The sequence below is a fragment of the Hyla sarda genome, chromosome 7 (assembly GCF_029499605.1).
Source record: "Hyla sarda isolate aHylSar1 chromosome 7, aHylSar1.hap1, whole genome shotgun sequence".
NCBI classification, from domain to species: Eukaryota; Metazoa; Chordata; class Amphibia; order Anura; family Hylidae; genus Hyla; species Hyla sarda.
In genome coordinates this window covers 139,937,434-139,954,428 of record NC_079195.1, presented here as the reverse complement: position 1 = coordinate 139,954,428, position 16,995 = coordinate 139,937,434, and the positions used below count along the sequence as shown (strand labels likewise).

Here is a 16,995-nt window from a genome sequence, read left to right as displayed (position 1 = left end):
GCGCTGCTCTCCTTCTTCTCCTGTGAGCCGCAAGCACAGGACTTCTGTTTGGAGAACAGAAGCTGTCACCTCCCCCTGCAAGCGCAGAAAGCCAGTGGGCCATGGGCGCTGCAGAACTTCTAATCAGAAGAAGTTCTTTCTGCGCTTTCATTTTTAAATCCCCCTTGGGGAGCCCTGAATGGCTGGTACCGAGGAGCCATTCAGGGCTCCCGGCGGGGTTTTTAAAATGAACATTGTGAGTGGCAGCGGGGGCCATATGTATATTAAAAGTGCTGTGGGGGGCAAGATATATAGTGCTGCAGGGGGGGGGCAGACATATAGCCTATATATCTAGCCCCCCAGTGCCTTTATAATATGCCCCCACAGCGCATTAATAAAGATATGACCCTCGCCAGTGCATTTATATATAAATACAGAGTTGGCCATTTATATGGATACACCTTAATATTTATGTATGTATGAATTTTCGTGCATGTGGTTATGATTTTTTCCAAAAGTACGACAAAATCAAACCTATATAAGTAGGGTTTAATCGTGTGGACCTACAGAATAAAGATAAAGTGTCATTTTTAGCGAAAAATTTACGGCGTAGAAACAGAAGCCTCCAAAATTAACAAAATGGTGTTTTTTCTTCAATTTTGTCGCATAATAATTTTTTTTTTCCGTTTTTCTGTAGATTTTGGGGTAAAATGACTGATGTCATTACAAAGTAGAATTGGTGGTGCAAAAAATAAGCCCTCATATGGATTTTTAGGTGCAAAATTTAAAGGATTATGATTTTTAAAAGGTAAGGAGGAAAAAACGAAAGTGCAAAAAACTGAAAAACGCTCAGTCCTTAAGGGGTTAAGTTGAAGGTCTTTCCTTGCAAAGCTTATTTTCAAGCCATGCCTTTACACATTAAAGGATTTATAGTTGAACCGTAACTGGCAGTACCCAAGAACAAGATCACCTGTATAAGGAATGTGTTTGTCATTAAATGCACACAGAGCAATACAATTAAACATAAATGAATCCGCTTTATTTTCTAAATTTCAAAAATTACAAGATATTTCTTTCATGTTATGGAAATAAGTATTGTTTTTTTTTTACTTTTTTAATATGCTGATTTTGTCATGATTGTTTCCATCCACCAGAGAGCTGCTTGCCAATATCTCCTGTTACTTGATCACATGTGTTTTTGGCAGCTTCACATCCTTGGTCAATGACTGAAATAGAATGAAACAAATATAGATATAATATTTAACAGTTTTAGGTAAATATAAATGAGTAATTGGGTAATGATGTATGAATAAGCAAATTACTAGGAGTAGTTTTCTCATAGGAGAGTCTGCACTTAAAGGAGAACTCCGGTATGAGTGGGAAACAGCTCCGGTATGGGTGGGAAAAAACAACTTATCCCCTACCCTATTGCTGCCTTCGTCAATCTCCGGCCCTGCCATAGAAGTGAATGGAGGGGGCGTGTCGGCCGCAGCTTCGGCTGTGGTCGAAAACGCTCGGCTCCTGCATTGAGCAGGAGCGAGCCGGGTCCCTGTACAGGAGATCGCAGGGGGCCCCAGCTGTCAAACCCCCTGTGATCTAACACTTATCCCCTATGCTTAGGATAGGGGATAAGTTGTTTTTTCCCACCCATACCGGAGTTCTCCTTTAAGTTAATAGGTCTACTTAACTACATTGTAGGGGTTGTAATTTTCTAAAAACATTCATACAAACAGCTGTACTCATATATGCACATACACACACATGAGGACAGGTTGCGTCAGGACACAGAGCAAAGGACAAAGCTTGCGCACACACAGCTGAAGTGTTAAAGGGGTACTCCACTGGCTATCGTTCGTAACTAAATGTTCCGAATGCTGTTTTCGCGCTGAGGGGTCGGCCACACCCCTCGTGATGGGGTGTGACCATGACATCACGAGGGGCGACCGACCGACCCCCGTAGCACAAAAACAGCATTTGGAAAGTTAAGTTCCGAACGCTGGCCTCACGCAACCTGTCCTCATGTGTATGTTATGTGATTTTCCTAGGCAATCCCTTTATGTGAGATGTTTACATTCATATACTTAAAATAGTTTTATTGGTAATCAATTTAAAGGTTTATAAATAGTAAAAGTTGCTTGGAAAAGCTAGTGTTGAGAGAAATGGGTTGTTTCACTCTAGGTATATAAAACATGTTGATAATAACACTGTTGCATTCTTTTTTAAGTCATTTACTTTTAGCTTTATCCTTCCCCACTCATCTTCTGAAATGTATTTGGGCAATGTATGTGTGTAAGGCTAGATTTCCGCTTGTTTTTTTTAACACCTAAAAAATTCGCCAGCAAAAATGCCAGAAAAACTGCCACAGCTTTTTCCTGCATTTTGGCAGTTTTTCTGGCGTTTTTCCTGGTGTGTGGAAACAGCCAGTGTTGTCCCCTGTGGCAGTTTTCTCACTGTCTTCAGGTACCACTCTGTGGGTCGGATGCATAGCACTCGGTCCAAAGAGTGTAAGGAGGTGAGGAGTGATGTATAGCATCACTACTCACCTCCCCCGGCAGTATAGTATACAGGGGGGCATAGTGTATACAGTATACTATACAGGAGCCAGGAATCCTGTCACCAGACTGACAGGACTCCCTGCCCCTATAGCCCCTTTGGGCGGTATACAGTATACACAGCTATCTATAGATAGCTGTATAAAGTGTATACAGAAGCCGACATCCACTTACCTCCCTTGCTCCTGTCCCGGCCGGGTCCCTGTAGCTCCGCCCCCTAGTGATGTCATTAGGGGGTCGGAACTACAGACGGGAGCCAGGCTGGTAAGTGTGAGGCTCTGTTCACATTGTCCGTTTTTTTATAATGGAAACAGACCCTTATGGCAGTGTCCTCCGAGACAGGGAAACTCCAGCTGTTGCTAAACTACCAAAGGCTGTCTCGGCATGCTGGGAGTTGTAGTTTTGCAACAATTGTAGGCTCTCTGTTTGGGAAGACATTGCATTATGGGCACTCTCCCCAGCAGAGAGCGCAAAAAAATGTTCTAACTAATTTTTTGTGTTTTTTCTTCTCGTTTCAGATCCGTGTATCCAGAGGATTACAATGGATTTCGGAGGAATACTGCGGATGAACTGGATTTTTTTCCTCTTAATAAAATGGCTAACGAGAGGTGTGGAGGAGTGTTTTTTAAAATAAAATAATTTTTCCAATGTGTCGTTTTTTTCGTATTTTTTTTTTATTGAATTTTTAGGCTTAGTAGTGGAAGCAGTCTTATTGACAGAATCCATTACTAAGCCAGGCTTAACTTTAGCCCCAAAAACTGCTGGTGATAAGCCCCAATTATTACCCCGGTACCCACTGCCACAGGGGTGCCAGGAAGAGCCGGTACCAACAGGACCAGGGCATCAAAAGTGTCGCTCTTGGGCCTAGGTGGTAACAGGCTGGCTTTATTTAGGCTGGGGAGGGCCAGTAACAATGGTCCTAGCCTACCCTGGTAACGTCAGGCTGTTGCTGCTAGGTTGGTATCTGGCTGAGAATAAAAATACGGGGAACCCTATGCGTTTTTTAAATGTATTTTTTTTTTTTTTTTAAATGCATAGGGTTCCCCGTCTTTTTTTTTATTCCCAGCCAGATACCATCCAAGCAGCAAAAGCCTGACGTTACTAGGGTGGGAAAGGACCATTGTTACTGGCCCTCCCCAGCCTAAATAACGCCAGCCTGTTACCACCTAGGCCCAAGAGCGCCATTTTTGATGCTTGGGGCCTGTTGGTACTAGCTCTTCCCGGCACCCCTGTGGCGGTGGTTACCGGGGTAATAATTGGGGGTTAGCACTAGCTGTTTTTGGGGCTAATGCTTAGCCCGGTTTAGTAATGGATTCTGTCAGACAGCTTCAACTACTAAGCCTGAAAATTCAATAAAAAAAAAAAAAAGACGACACAGCCCTCATTAACCATTTTATTAAAGGGAAAAATAATCCAGTTCATCCGCATAATCCTCTGCATGCACAGATCTGAAATGAGAAGAAGAAAAAACTCACAAAATATTGGTTAGCACATTTTTGATGCTGTCCGCTGGGGAGAACACCCATATTGCAATGTCTTCCCAAACAGGGAGCCTCCAATTTTTGCAAAACTACAACTACAACTGGGAGTTCTAGTCTCCCTATCTGGGAAGACACTGCCAGAAGGGTATGTTCACATTATACAAAACGTACAATGTGAACAGAGCCTTACACTTACCAGCCTGGCTCCCGCCTGAAGCCCCGCCCCCTAATGATGCTACACCGAACCAGCCGCCTCTGGAGGGAAGTAAGCGGACTTCGTCTTCTGTATACACTATATACAGCTATCTATAGATTATATATATATATATATATATATATATATATAGATAGATAGATAGATAGATAGATAGATAGATAGATGTTCTCCCGGCTCTGTAGCCGTGGGCACAGCTGAGTCTCGACAGTCACTTCAGGAGGATTGTAGCGGGTGTCAGGAGGAGTGACATCCGCTGTGATCTGTCCCTTACTGCAGGTACTACTGCTCCCAACATGGAGTACATTCCTGTACACTCCTGACACCCACTGTGATCCTCCAGTATAATGAATAGATGCGGGCGGCTGGCCGCTCTCCTATGGTCCCCTGCACTGCCGTATATATACACCTATTCATATTTCCCACAGAGCTGTGATTGGCTGGAACTATCTGGCCAATCACAGCTCTCAGCGGGAAATGTGAATAGGTGTATATATACGGCAGTGTAGGGGACCATAGAAGAGTGGCCGGCCGCAACTATAAACGGACCCAGGGCGATCTGTCAATTAGTACAGATACTACTACTCCCATCATGGAACAGTGTGTTCCATGCTGGAAGTAGTAGTATTACCTAAAAAATGTTAAAGAAAAAAGGGAAAAACACACACTACATTTTTATTATTGTTGGCCACATGTTTGGTGCCCTGCCCACCCACATAAATTGATCCCTGTTTAAAAATTTATAAAAATGTTGTTATAAAAAAAAAAAAAAATTCCATCACTACTGTATCTTTTAATTTTTTTCTTCTTTTTTTAATGGTGCCCTACGAAATTTTAATAAAAAAGATATCCCCATCACTTTTTTGGATCGCTAAAGTCCAAAAAAGAATAAATACCACCTGCAAAAACGCCAAAAACGCCAAACTCACATGGCGTTTTTTTTGGCGTTTTTTTCACTCCCATAGACTTCTATGAGAGAGAAAACGCCAAAGTCTCAACAAGAGGTTGTTTTTGAAAAAGGAGCCCAAAATAGCAGTAAAACGCCAAAATGATAAAAAAAAAAAAACGCCAAACTGAAAAACGCCAAGTGGATCTGGCATTCTGCAGTTCCCTATTGACTTGCAGCTAACATCTGGAAGCAGCATTTTTCACAAAAAAAAAATACGCCATGTGGCAGAATAGGTGTTTATATTGGCGTTTAAAAAAAAAAAAAAAAAACGAAGTGGAAACCTAGCCTCATACATATATACAATAACAATTTTATTTTACATAATTTCCACAAAGGGGGGGATTCAGTGGGTGATCTGTGCCAGTGGTTGGTGCTAAAATGTTAAGTTAAGGTATACACTATTTGGGGGGGGGGGGGGGGAGGGAATTAAAGAGGCCCCATGCCTTGAAGTTCAGAAAAACTTTTTTAGTTTTTAGATTGTGGGCAGTCCGACTGCTGTGGCCCCCTGTGAGGTCCTGTAAGGGGCCCTGACTCTCCCCCAGAGCGACGCGTCAAGACCCCTGCCCGAACAGGGGTCAGGGTATCTCTATGCTGGGGCAGACTGACTGGGCGGTCGGACGTGGTCCAAGGGCCCGGCCGGTTAAAGTGGCCGCCGCTGCCGCCGCTACTGTGCTTCGAGGACACTTGTCCCGGATCCCCAGGCAGACAGCGCTGCCTTCTGCTGTATGCGCGGTACATGCACACACAGCTGCAGGCATCCCCTCTGTGTGAGCCACATCTGCGGCCTACACAGATTTTTTTTTTCCAACCGGGGAATTGCGGGAAGGGGTGTAGGGGGGAAAACTCTGCTGCCTATACCTACTGGGGAGGGGGAAACATTTTGCTGCTTACACCTACTGGGGGGAGGGGAAAAAACTCTGCTGCCTACACCTACGGGGGAGGGGGAAAAAACTCTGCGTCCTACACCTACTGGGAGGAGGGGGAAAAACTATGCTGCCTACACATACTGGGGGGAGGGGGAAAAACTCTGCGGCCTACACCTACTGAGGAGGGGAAAAAAACTCTGCTGCCTATACCTACTGGGGAAGGAGAAAAAACTTCTGCCTACACCTACTGGGGGAGGGGGAGTAACTCTGCTGCCTACACCTACTGGGGGAAGGGGGAAAAACTCTGCTGCCTACACCTACTGGGGGGGGGGGGTAGTGGGAAAACTCTGCTGCCTACAGCTACTGGGGGAAAGGAGAAAAACTTTGCTGCCAACACCTACTGTGGGGGGACCCAGCTGCCTACACTTACTATGGGGGGGGATCCTGCTGCCTACACCTACTGCCTGCACCTACTGGAGTACAGGTGTTAAGCTCCTGCCGCTCCAGCTCTGCTTGGATCACGGGTTGATGGGATGCCGAAGTGTTTGGACGTAATCCAAAAATAAACCTACAAAGCAAGTCATACAGGTGTGTGCTGTGTTCTTTTTTCTTCTATGCACTGTAAGACATTATTACAGTTTGTGGGCCTATAGATGGGAAGATTGTGTAGAGGAGGGGAGAGCACTGGAAAAATTCAGAGTCTAACATGTTTGTCCTGCAGATGTGAAGAGATCGACATGATGGTCCGATCCGGATGGAGAAGAAAAGGAAAGAGGACGCTGCTGATCAGAAAAGACGTAATTGTGAGTCCCTAGATGTAACTGTAAGCATTTATATTGTATTCAGATCCTGTATAGTATACTGGTCTGTGCATAGTGTTTTTATTTAGTACAGTATGATGGTATTATCCAGTTATTGTGTGGTGGTGTATATATACTCCTTGTATACTGGTATTATTGGTCATGAAAAATTATTTTACCTACCTTTTAAAGTGTTTCTTATATATAAAATTTAGTTTATTTTGTGTGTAGGTGTGGTGGAGGGATTTGGGTGAAATACGGGCAGAAGTGTGACCAGGGGCAGAGCATTGCAGGGGGCCCTTGCTTTTTTTTGGTCCGGGGTCCCTGAGTGTTGTCAGTCCACCCCTTTCTCTATGGGAGAGCCGATGATAGCCGAACGGCTCTCCTATAGAGATATAGGGGCTCCGTGATCTAAAACGTATCCCCTATCCTGTGGATAAATGATAAGTTTTTCTGTACTTCAAGGCATTTGACTTCTGCTTTAAATGGGTATTCCAGTGAAAAAAATTTTTTTTTCATATCAACTGGCTCCAGAAAGTTAAACAGATTTGTAAATTACTTTAAAATGAAAAAAATCTTAATCTACCAGTACTTAGCAGCTGCTGAAGCTGAGTTGTTCTTTCCTGTCTAACAGTGCTCTCTGTTGACACCTCTGTCTGTCTCAGGAACTGTCTAGAGCAGGAGAGGTTTGCTATGGGGATTTGCTCCTACTCTGGACAGTTCCTGAGACAGACCGAGGTGTCAGCAAAGAGCACTGTTGTCAGACAGAAAAGAACAACTAAACTTCAGCAGCTGATAAGTACTGGTAGATTAAGATTTTTTCATTTTAAAGTAAGTTTTTAAGAGAAGTAATTTACAAATCTGTAACATTTTCTGGAGCCATTTAATATGAAAAAAATAGTTTTTCACTAAAATGCCCCTTTAAGCCTACCTTTTATGACACATAAACTTATCCAAGAAATGTATGTAGTCATTACATATGCGAAAATGCTGACATACACCTACCTTGTCCACCAATTTCTTTGCCTTTATTAACACAATCCTGGACTGTCTCTTCTCCTTTTTTAACTGTTAGAAATAAAGAAATTGATTAAAACTCTATATTGTAGGCAATATATTACAACAGCTTAAACATTGTTTTAACACACAGAGTAGACATCTAGGGGGAAATCTATCAAAACCTGTCCAGAGGAAAAGTTGCTGAGTTTCCCATAGCAACCAATCAGATCGCTTCTTTTATTTTTGAAAAGGCATCTTAAAAATTGACAGAAGCGATCTGATTGATTGCTATGGGCAACTCAGCGACTTTTTCTCTGGACAGGTTTTAATAACTCTCCCCCTTAGTTTGGGAAGAGATTTCCTTACTTTAGCCTTCAAGATGATCTATGTTGTCTTCCAAAATCCCCTGCTGTTAAAATGTATTTTTAAGCATCCTTTCTTTTTTCCAGCCCCACAATTTACCAGCTATTATTGCCACCAGTTTTGGCATGTGTATGCAAATGTGGGCATAGACATCGACAGTCATGACTGCTCTGTTCTCAACTGGGAAAGCAATCAGGCACATGCCCCACTGTCAACTGAATGGTGATGACCCACCCTTTAAGTCCATGTGGGGGAGGCGCATGCGCACAGCTTGCTGAACAGGACACGTTCTATGTGAGCTCCGTGCCACTCGCTGCTATTACATCTCTATTAGTGCTGTTATACCAGCTCCTTCTCGGCAAAAAACACCTACCACCTTGGCTGAGAAGTCCAAGGCTGAGAAGGCCCGCAATAGCGGGTCAAATCGCTCTCTTTCTCAAACTATTCCTGAAATCTTCAGGTCCATAGCTAAATCCAACATGGCGCTGACTGCCTCACGTGCACCCAGCCTGGACCTCCTCGAGGAAGAAGATATAGCCGACTCGGCTTCTCCAGGTCCCCTGCCGGCAGACCCGATGAATCCTGCTGAGCTGTATAAATCGATCCACCAGATGTTTAAGGCTGAACTATCTAAAGCAGTCACGGACTTCACCAAGCAGGTAAGTGACCTAGGCCAGAGGGTCGCTCTGGAGCTCAGGACTGATGACCTGGCTGAAGCCATTGAAACTGACAGACAGGCTCTAACTGACCATGCTGACCGAATGGACCTTATGGAACTTAAAATAGAAGATCTAGAAAACAGGTCCCGTAGGGCCTCCCTACCACGGTCACAGATCTCCCTACCACGGCCCTTACACTCTTTGGATCCTTGCTGCCAAAGGTTGATCCTGCACAGTTACTCAGGGACTGTATTCACAGAGCCTTGGTGCGGCCGAAGAACCCCAAGGGATGCCTTGCTGCGCCTTCACTTTCCAGAAATGCAGGACCGCATCCTCCAAGCAGCCCAGAATGTTTCTCATCTCCCAGGACTATTCCCAATCAGTTCACCTATATGCTGATCTGGCTCCCTCCACCTTGGAGCGCAGACGCCATATGCCCCCGGTCACACTGGCTCTCCAGAAGGTGCAAGTACGATATCGCTGGGGGTTTCCATTTAGCCTACAATTTCAAATACGCTCCAAGGCTTATACAGTCCACACCCCCCTCCGAAGCTATGGAAATACTTTACCAAGAAAATATTCCTTATGACAAGCATGATTCTCCGTTCCCCCGCCAACCCAAGCTGAAAAGAGCCTGGCAATGCATCGACTCGCCATATAAACGTCAATGCTCCCAAGCCCATCATCCTGACTGATTCTGACCTCTGGTTGATGTCTACTCCTTGCTGCTTTATTTAGGACTGTCACACCATTACTCCAATTGCCAGTCCAGAACTATGTAACTATCCCTTTGGATTTCACTACCTGATTTTGGACATTGATCTGCTACCCGACGACCTACTGGAAGATTTGGGTATGCATCTCTCCCTCTCGTGTTTTAGTCTGGAGAGTATCTCCCCTCCATGTTCTTCTCTATCTTATCTCTTCCTCCTCCTTCATTTTATTCTCTTACCTTTTTAATTTCACCTCTCTTTACCTTACCTCTTCCTTCTCAGTCTTTACCTTACCTCTTCCTTCTATTCTCCTCATGTGCAATTTCTCTCTTTCTGATAAATACTCTTGTGGACATTGCCCTTTAACTTCTTGTGGACTCATGCTGTCTCATCTGATTAAGTTTCTCGCCCTCCTTTGAGGTGTATGGCAGGATGGACTACCATGTTGCCTCAATGTCCAGGGTGTTATCGGGGACTGGGGGTCGTGAGTAGCGACATACCCCTTCTTCCTGCCTACCTTGGGATTATTGTTTACTTGTTGCTTGATTTCCTTATGTTCTCCCCTGTTTTTGTTTATTGCACTTCCTTTACTGTTGGTACCACCCTCCCCCTGTCCATTCTCTCCACACCGGTCCAAATGTTGCTTTCTATGTCCTTTAGTGCCTCTGCCGGGCTCTCATCTAATATTATTTTGTTGTCAAACCTCCACCTGTTATTATTGTATTACCATGTGTCGTATCCTATCACAAAATGTTTGGAGATTTAATTCCCCAGTGAAGAGGAAAAAAGCCTTTCAAGACTACCTTAAACATAATCCTGATGTTATAGCGCTCCAAGAATCTCCCTTCACTATGCAGTCTTATCCTAAGTTCCTCCACTCTAAATGTAATAAGTGCTTTATGGCTTCCTTTGCCACTAAATCTAGTGGCCAACGTATACCTAAGTCCATTATGTATTATCACAAGAGGGTGGGAGGACTCTCGACCCCTAACTTTCTACTCTACTTTTGTGCTGCTAGACTTGCTCAGCTTCCTCTGTGTAATGCTCTCTCTTCCTTTCCTAGGTGGAAATCACTGGAAAACGATTTAGTCTATCCATATTCTTTCTGTTCTTTGATGTGACTCTCTTGGCTTGTTGCTGCTTTTGTCCCTGCACAAGCTACTGTCTCTCTTTATTCTCTTCTTTTGTGCCGGGCTGTGCGATTTAAGCTTTCTTTGCAATCTCCTATCTCTCTTGCTACCCCTCTCTTTGCTAACCCATTGTTCCCCCTGAGCCCCCGAAGCTCTGATTTCTCGTAGTGGACCAGGCAAAACTTGAATATTCTCCACAACTTTTTGCGTGGAAGAAATTAATGACTACAGGGATTTTCTCTTCCACTTATAGCCCACCCCCTGCTGAATCCTTTAGAATCTTGCAATTATTTGCTTTCCTCTGCTTCTTCGCTCCCCAGGACATTGTCCTGGACTCCACGTCCTTTGAAACTATGGCCCTGTACTCTCCATTACGTCCAGGTTCATTGTCTAGTCTCTACCCTTGCTTTAATGCCCCACCGAAAGATGAAAACCTGACCTTTATGTCTCAATGGGAAGAGGATCTCCAGATCACTTTACCTATCTCTATATGGCATGAATGTTGTGCCCAGCTCAGTAAAGGGAACTGGCAGGTAGCTCTCACTCAAACTACCTTAAAAATTCTGCATCACTCCTATTATGTGCCTGCCAGATTACATATCATCTATCCTTCCGTCTCCCCGCTCTGTTTTAGGGGATGTTCGGATGTGGGTTTCATGATCCACACCTGGTGGTCGTGCCCTAGGGTCACAGCCTTCTGGCAAGAAGTTATGGACCTGATTTCCTCAATAACATCCAGGCAGTGCCCCGTGGACCCAGCATTTTGTCTGCTGGGCTGTAGTCCTACTGTAGTCATATTTGCACTGTTTCGCTTAATTCAGTTTATCCTTCTGGCGGCAAGAATCCATGTGGCATCTAAAATGGCGCTCCCCAGATTTATCCCTTACAGCTGTGATCTCCCGGATTAATTCCATTATGTTGTCAGAAAAGTTAAATGCCATTCGCGCTGACACAATGGATCTATTTAAGAAGGTCTGGGATCCATGGTCTTCCTCTTCTCATGCCCCAGATATGACGTATTACCTTTCTTTGTGAAATGCTTGTCCTAGATTTTCCGTTATGCTTGACAATGAAACTCTACTCTTTTTGATAATGGTTACTCCAAAGCCCTTTATTTTATGTTAGGCAATGACTTCTCCACTCCTCCTTCACCATGCCCCCCCTTCCCCCTCCCTTTTTTTTATTTTAATAATTATTCTCCTTTTATGAGCGGTGGTCGACACCATTTGATGTTCTCGTTGGTTATTCTTCTTTAATGCAATCTTATTGTATCCATTGTATCTCCTGTATATGATGTATGACTGTTTGGCTTTAATAAATTTCTCTTTTTGGCACTAAAGTACATGCGTATTGTTAGAGTTTAACCCCTTAAGGAGTCAGGGTTTTTCAATTTTTGCACTTTCGTTTTTTCCTCCTTACCTTTTAAAAATCATAACCCTTTCAATTTTCCACCTAAAAATCCATATTATGGCTTATTTTTTGCATCGCCAATTCTACTTTGCAGTGACATTAGTCATTTTAGCCAAAAATGCACGGCGAAAAGGAAAAAAAAATAATTGTGCGACAAAATCGAAGAAAAAACGCCATTTTGGGGGCTTCCGTTTCTATGCAGTGCATATTTCGGTAAAAATTATGCCTTATCATTATTCTGTATGTCCATTCGGTTAAAATGATACCCTACTTATATAGGTTTGATTTTGTCGCACTTCTGGAAAAAATCATAACTACATGCAGGAAAATTTATACGTTTAAAAATGTCAACTTCTGACCCCTATAACTTTTTTATTTTTCCACGTACTGGGCGGTATGAGGACTCATTTTTTTGCCGTGATCTGAAGTTTTTATCAGTATGATTTTTGTTTTGATCGGACTTTTTGATCACTTTTTATTCATTTTTTAATGGTATAAAAAGTGACCAAAATACGCTTTTTTGGACTCTGGAATTTTTTTGCGCGCACGCCATTGACCGTGCGGTTTACTTAATGATATATTTTTATAGTTCGGACATTTACGCAAGCGGCGATACCACATATGTTTATTTATTTATTTTTTTACACTGTTTTATGGGAAAAGGGGGGTGATTCAAACTTTTATTAGGGAAGGGGTTAAATGACCTTTATTAACACTTTTTTTTTACATTTTTTTTGCAGTGTTATAGGTACCATAGGGACCTATAACACTGCACACACTGATCTTCTACATGTATTAACGTGTATTAACACGCCTGTGATCAGTGTTATCGGCGCTTGACTGCTCCTGCCTGGATCTCAGGCACGGAGCAGTCATTCGTCGATCGGACACCGAGGAGGCAGGTAAGGGCCCTCCCGGTGTCAGGTCAGCTGTTCGGGATGCCGCGATTTCACCGCGGCGGTCCCGAACAGCCCGACTGGCCGGGTCACTTTCAGTTTCGCTTTAGAAGCGGCGGTCAGCTTTGACCGCCGCTTCTAAAGGGTTAATACCACACATCGCCGCGATCGGCGATGTGTGGTATTAGCCGCGGGTCCCGGCCGTTGATGAGCGCCGGGACCGACGCGATATGATGCGGGATCGCGGCGCGATCCCGCTTCATATCGCGGGAGCCGGCACAGGACCTAAATATACGTCCTGCGTCGTTAAGGGGTTAAAGGGGTACTCCAGTGGAAAACTTTTTTTTTTTTTTTAAATTGACTGGTGCCAGAAAGTTTAACAGATTTGTAAATTACTTCTATTAAAAAATCTTAATCCTTCCAGTACTTTTTAGGGGCTATATAATACAAATGAAATGCTTTTCTTTTTGGATTTCTCTGATGTCATGACCACAGTGCTCTCTGCTGACCTCTGCTGTCCATTTTTGGAACTGTCCAGAGCAGGAGAAAATCCCCATAGCAAACGTGCCGCTCTGGACAGTTCCTAAAATGGACAGCAGAGGTCAACAGAGAGCACTGTGGTCGTGACATCAGAGAGAAAAAAAAAAAAAAGCATTTCCTCTGTAGTATACAGCGCATAAAATGTATTGGAAGGATTAAGATTTTTTTTAATAGAAGTAATTTACAAATCTAGACATTAAACAACTACATTAGCGTGGTCTAAAGTGATAGGAGGTGCTCAACCCCAAGTGCAGTTGTGCACCTACATTGGAGTGAAGGACCTGCACTTGTGGACCACAATATGGGTTCACTCCTGTGGTAGATGTAAACAATGGCATTAGCTAACCCTCAAAACTGATGTAAAATTGAGATATTAGCCAGTATATCCTTATATGAAGTACATACCTGAGCCCGCACACCACGCCAAGTGGTGCTGGAACTAACACTAGCCTACCTGCGCCAGATGAGCAAAGCCAGGAGCCAAATTACAGCAGCCTTAGGTCCGACTTGTAGACTGCTCCCCAGGTTACCTCCAGTGTGACTAAGCACACATACAATGGGAGGGGGAAGGCCGGCTACAAGCCCCACCCTGGTTGGTTCATATATTGCCGGCCTCAAAGGTGAAACCTTAATGCTACCCAATATGATAAAAGGGTGCATTAGTTTAAGCTTTAAGCATCAAAGACGGCTTACATTAATGTGGTCATAGCAGGAGCTAAAGCTTATACTAATGCACCCTTTTATCTTGCTGGGTAGCATGAAGGTTTCACCTGTGAGGCCGGCAATATATGAACCAACCAGGGTGGGGCTTGTAGCCTGTCTTCACCCCTCCCATTTTATGTGTGTTTAGTCACACTGGAGGTAACCTGGGGAGCAGTCTACAAGTCGGACCTAAGGCTACTGTAATTTGGTTCCTGGTTTTGCTCATCTGGCACAGGTAGGCTAGTGTTAGGTCCCGCACCACTTGAGAAACCTTGGCGTTGGTGTGCGGGCTCAGGTATGTCCTTCATATAAGGATATACTGGCTAATGTATCAATTTTACATCAGTTTTGAGGGTTAGCTAATGTCATTGTTTACATCTACCACAGGAGTGAACCCATATTGTGGTCCACAAGTGCTGGTCCTCCACTCCAATGTAGGTGCGCAACTGCACTTGGGGTTGAGAACCTCCTATCACTTTAGACCACGCTAATGTAGTGGTTTAATGTCTAAATTATGTAATACGCATCCACATACACATTTATCTGGTGTAGGATGCCCTTGTGGTACTTGTGACCGTCTGCAGGCATCCTCCATCGTATGCATATTATGCTGGGGATCACCCATAGCAACGGATCACAAGTGCAGGACCTCTACCCCAATGTAGGTGCACAACTGCACTTGGGGTTGAGTGTCTCCTGCTATGACCCCGTTAATGTTAATGTAAGCCGCTAATTTACAAATCTGTTTAACTTTCTGGCACCAGTTGATTTTAAAAAATAATAATAATTTCCACGGGAGTACCCCTTTAAGTATTTTTACTTTATTTTCCCTCCCAGTCCCTGTCTCTGAGCAAGTTTTTGTCAAACCTGGAAAAGCTATTTAATGACATGCTTAATTTTTTAAAGTATATATGAGCATTGTAAATGCCATGTCAGTTACAGTAGTAAGATCTGTAAGCATTCAGTAATCCCCAGGGCTGAACCATGTATGAGCTGTGTATGTAGACAAAGATTTTAGTGCTTGAAATTTCTGTTAAAAGTCTAAATTAGTCAAGAGAGATGCATAAAAGGAATGCCAAGCTGACCGGGGCAGTCTCACCTGGTACACCAATTAATCAGGACAGCATCATAACAAAGCAAAGAATAAAATGATCCAGCAGTAAACAGGTCTGTTAAAGGGGTACTCTGGCCCTAATACATCTTATCCCCTGGGGATCCCCCCAATTTGTCATTCAGCACCCACCTGAATGAAAGATTGCGGGGGTCCCCAGTGGCAGGACCCCCGCGATTAGACATCTTATCCCCTATCCTCTGGATAGGGGATAAGATGTATTAGGGCAGGAGTACCCCTTTAAGCACAGGGTGATTTTATTCTTCTGAATTAGTCACAACCATTTGGATCCCTGAAGATACGGTCTCCTAAAGTACTAAGGGCCAAATTGTATTAGTGTATATCAGCCATATGAGGCACCAAATGATTAAGACCATTGAAAAGCAAAGCATTTCTAATGACACTGGCTCCTGAAGAATCAAATACATTGAAAAGCTGGAATGGACTGTTAACTATTAACTAAATCACAAATAATCCCTTTTTATTCCTGTCCTATCTCATTCTAATACAGAAAATCTGTATGAATTGACAAGTGCTATATATTCCTTTTTCTCACCTGCTTCTTCAGTTTTCTTCTGTGCTTGGCCTAATAAGCTAGACATGATTCTGCAGCTTGGTGTCTAGAAGATCCAAGATTTCCTGTGGAATTGTTTGTACTTTTGCGGTGTTCTCTGATATATAAGCCTAAGCACCCCTCCCATTAACAGCTAGGTACAATATTTGGCACAGAAAATGCTTGCTGCATGAGCAATGCTTGTGTGAAGTAACTACCTAGTAATTATAGCAAAGTCTGGTACAGTAAAATCAGCAGTATTTATTTGGTACCTTCAGGGCAATCACTATAAAGTTTTGTACTTTTCCACATCAGGCAAATATTAAAAGAACAATCTGCCTAAAATGTATTTTCTGACATCACACTAAAGTGTTAGAGGGGGCCTTCAGGTTTATCTGTGGGGGTCTATGAGCTTGGATTCTTGCAAAGTTCTACAGCTCTAATGCTTTGGCTTATACAATACTTTTTTTTATTTTATTTGCATGCTAGTATTCCTCTTGTCAATGGGGCATGTCCTTATACCCTATGATAAAGCTCAGTGATTGGCTACACTGTCTGACTGTGTTTGGCTCTTACCAGGATTTTACATTAAGTATCTATCAAGGGATAGGGCATAAACAAGGGATGTGATGGAGCCCTTATGTGTGTGGCTTGATTCTACTGCACTGTCCTAAGCATCACTATATTGGGCTATGCAAAAATTGTCCTAGTACCATGTTAAAATATTTATGGTGTATTCAAAGTGAAGGATTGATGTTCCCAGTCATAACACAAGTTGTGGTACTCTCAAGTTTTCCAAGCAGTTTGTCACATCTGGCAGGGATGCGTACAGCCCTGAACTCACCCACAACAAATTTCTATGCCTACTTGAATATCTACCTTAAGTGACGATTTCTGCACTGGACGGTGGCCCCTAATCTGAGTAAGTGCAGGGCATCAGAATGGTCACACACAAACCAGATCAGTAACTGTCAGAAACATCAAGAACAAAGTGAGCAGATAAGGGGTTAATCAGAGAAAAGCCAAAGTAGAAATAACCAAGAGAACAAACCAAGAACATACAACAAAGACAAACACA

The 16,995-nt window shown here is 43.4% G+C and overlaps 1 long non-coding RNA gene across 1 annotated transcript; it reads right to left on the bottom strand.

The window, feature by feature from the left end:
- Positions 1-1,016: 1,016 nt before the first annotated feature.
- Positions 1,017-16,032, bottom strand: LOC130282576 (uncharacterized). Its single transcript, XR_008846457.1, has 3 exons — positions 15,921-16,032; positions 7,847-7,909; positions 1,017-1,205 (listed from the first exon to the last, which is right to left on the bottom strand). It is a non-coding gene; the product is annotated as an uncharacterized LOC130282576 (long non-coding RNA).
- Positions 16,033-16,995: the final 963 nt, after the last annotated feature.